The sequence below is a fragment of the Telopea speciosissima genome, chromosome 6, assembly GCF_018873765.1.
Source record: "Telopea speciosissima isolate NSW1024214 ecotype Mountain lineage chromosome 6, Tspe_v1, whole genome shotgun sequence".
Taxonomy (NCBI): Eukaryota; Viridiplantae; Streptophyta; class Magnoliopsida; order Proteales; family Proteaceae; genus Telopea; species Telopea speciosissima.
Window position 1 is genome coordinate 19,563,971 of NC_057921.1, and position 3,606 is coordinate 19,567,576.

Genomic DNA, 3,606 nt, shown 5'->3' on the forward strand with positions numbered 1-3,606 from the left:
AATTCAGATTGAGATCCTATCTCCCACCTATTTCCCAATTCCCTCACGGATACTCTATCTCCCTCATTCTCGCTATCTCTCATGCTTTCTTTTTCTTTTTATATTATTAAATTTCTTTTTAAAACACCAACTGTAAAATCCACGGACAGATCCCATTGCAAAAAAAAAAAAAGCAAAAAAACCGTGCCCTCTTCTCTTCTTCTTCTCTTTATTTTTCTTCCTTCTTTTGTTTTTTTTGTTTTTGGATCTTGGGTTCGGCAAGGGGAGGAGGGAGTGGTCACCGTTCCAATAGCTTCATCGCCATAGATCATTGTCACATTGCTGCCCTTTGTCTCTTAGCACCATGATTGGCTAAGTTCCCTCTGTCTTTAGGTGTAGATGAACTAATGGTGTTTGCTATTGAAAATTCTGGTTTGTATTCTTGATTGCTTGATGTTGAGACCCCATCCCTGTTTGGATGATTTTAATTGATGTATTTAGTTTCTATTGAAAATTTTGTTTCTGTGATTCATTATTTTTCATTCAAGCAATGGTATTTTGTTCTTATGTGGTTGTACCGATGATGGATTATAGCTGAACGAACTAAGCATGTCAAGTCCTATAAGCAAAGGACGATAGTACTCGTCAAGATAGTCCATACCTAGGAGGAACCCTACATTCTGTGGTATTATTAGGCCTGTGGTTATAATAAATCGAAACATGCAACCGAATTGAATGGCAACCCATTGGGGATTCGAACCCTAAAGATAGTCTTCTCCCGTATTTGCATATCGTTGTTAATTTAGATTTGTTTCTTTTGTTCTTAGTTTAAAAATCAGATTTAATGCATTTTAATTTTCATCACTTTCATCTTATCATCTTAGTAATTTAGTCTTCCAGTTCCCCGCAGATCGACCCCTTACTTACTACTTGTTAGATTAATTTAGGATTTTATTTTTGACCGATTAACGACACGATCAAATTTTGGCGCCGTTGCCGAAGAACCGAAGCACGGTTGCTAAGATTTATTGAGTTGTTTTGTGTTACTTTGTTTTAGCTTTAATTTCATAATTCCAGAATTTTTAATTTTTAATCTCTTTATTAGGTTAAATTTAGTATACCTAACACTCTTTGTTTGTGCAGCAAGCCGAGTAGATCGAGTAGGACAAGCTGTCTGTTTGGTTTACTTTTTAATTCCTAAATTGTATGTAATTAGGGTTATTTTATGTAATAATTTTTTTTTATTCCAGCATTAGATTGGGTGTTTAGGTTTAATTTTAATTCCCCCAGCCCCTTAAGATCATATGTGTAACCGTTCATCGGGGGTAGCACGTGGAATTGCGCAACCCCCAACACCAGGTAAGTATTTTCATTAGTTTTAATTTAGTTATTTTTTTTACTTTTTAGTTCAGATTTTTATTTTTATTAATTGTTTTTACTAGTTATCACATTTTAAATTACTAGTTTTAATTTTTGTTTAATTAGCACGTTCAACTGGTGTTGTGTTTTATGCATGGTCGGCGTTCTTTGCACCCCAACCTGACTTCCCTTGACCTAGAAATAGAGCGATCTGTGGCTAGACCTAAGGATACGAATAATAATAATAAAATGGGTGACGAAAACCAGCCAGGAAGGCTGCTGAGTGAGCACTTCGCTCAAACTGCCTATACCCTTGCATCTTGTATTCAGTTGCCTGTCATTCAGGCTGCTCAATATGAGATCAAGTCTAGCATCATACAAATGTTACCATCTTATTATGGACTTGCTAATGAGGAGCCTTACAAGCATCTTGATGAGTTCTTAGAGGTGTGCTCTACAGTCAAATTCCAAAACCTCCCTGAAGATGCCCTAAAGTTACTCCTATTCCCATTTTCCCTAAAGGACAAAGCCAAACACTGGCTCCATTCCCTAGATTTGGTTAGGATTTCTACATGGGAGGGAATGCAGTAGGAATTTCTAAAAAAATTCTTTCCCATTGGCTGGACTAATAGCCTTAGAAGAGCCATTACTAGTTTCTCCCAATTAGAGGGCGAACAATTTCATGAAGCGTGGGAGAGACTCAAGGAATTACTTAGGAAGTGCCCCCACCACGCTGTCCTGAAATGTCAGTTAGTCCAGTGCTTTTATGATGGCCTCCATGACTGATATAGGCAGATGGTAGACTCCTCTTGTGGTGGAACATTTATGCACACGAATGAGACGGAAGCATGGGATCTTTTTGAAACCCTTAGTGAGAATTCCCAACATCATGCTTCGGCCTCTCGGACTGAGATTCCACACATAGGGCAACCAAAGAAGGGTGGTCTCTATGAGATCAATCCAATTGTAGAGATGATTGCTAAGGTTGATATGCTGCCCAAGAAATTGGACTATCTGATGTCTGTAGGACAGCATTCTATGTCCCCTTTCCCAATGAGTTTCCCTCCATCCAATCAGACTGAAGCTTGTGCCCTATGTGCTAGCCCTAGTCACTATGTGACGAACTGCCCTTCGGCTGCACAATACTCTGAATTTGTTCAGGAACAGGTATAAGTGGCTCAAGGTTTCCCTAAATCGGGTAATGATCCTTTTTCCAATACCTATAATCCTGGATGGCGAAACCACCCAAACCTTTGATGGAGAAACTCAGTACCTAATAATCCTCCTAACCCACCATATAGGTCACCATTTAATGTTCAATCTAATGCCTATAGGGGTGGACAACCACCATATCCTCAACCCCAATAGAATCAATCCTTTGAGAAAAAGGTGCTAAAAGCATTAAGTGGACTCGAGCAGGACACATAGCTGCTACACTCACATACTCAGTACATTAATAAGCTAGAGAACCAACTAGGTCAACTAGCTGATGCTATAAGCAGGAGGGAGGTTGGCCAATTTCCAAGTCAGCCAATGGGTAACCCAAATAGTCAAACGGGTCGAAGGAAAGAGCCAGTCCAATCGGTCACAGGCCTAAGGAGCGGCAAAAGGGTGGAAAAACCTGATACACCCTTAGCCACTAATGAGACGTTGCCTACTAAGTCTCAAAGCCAAGGAGAGGCTGAGTTGTGGTGGTGTAGAAACACATGAGTCCATTATTGAAACACCACCTGTAGAAATCACTCATTAGTTCCCAAGGAAAGGGCTGCATATTCCCATTGTGGAGGGATCATCACCTGATTCTTACATTCCAAAGGTCCCTTTTCCCCAAGCCCTTCAGACACCATCTTACCCCCTTCAGGGTAAACAGGGTGAAAAGATGCAAGAGATGATCGACTTGTTCCAACAAGTTCGCATCAATCTCCCCCTTTTGGATGCTATCAAGCAAGTTCTTGCTTACGCTAAATTTTTAAAAGACCTCTGGACCCAAAAGCGTAAGTTGAGAACTCAAATCCCTAAGACTGTCCATTTGACTGAACAGGTTAGCTCTGTAATTTTCAGCCACCTACCCCCTAAGCTTAAGGATCTAGGTGCGCCTCTTATTTCCTGCATCATTGGAGATCTCTCCATAAGTAGGGCACTACTTGATTTAGGGGCTAGTGTGAATATCTTTCCTAGTTCAGTCTATGACAGATTAGGTTTAGGAGATTTGAAACCCACTGAGGTTATCCTTCAGTTGGCTGATCGTTCAATCAAAACACCTCGTGG

The 3,606-nt window shown here is 40.2% G+C and overlaps 1 non-coding gene across 1 annotated transcript; it reads right to left on the reverse strand.

The window, feature by feature from the left end:
* Positions 1–1,968: 1,968 nt before the first annotated feature.
* Positions 1,969–2,075, reverse strand: LOC122666363. Its single transcript, XR_006333556.1, has one exon. It is a non-coding gene; the product is annotated as a small nucleolar RNA R71 (small nucleolar RNA).
* Positions 2,076–3,606: the final 1,531 nt, after the last annotated feature.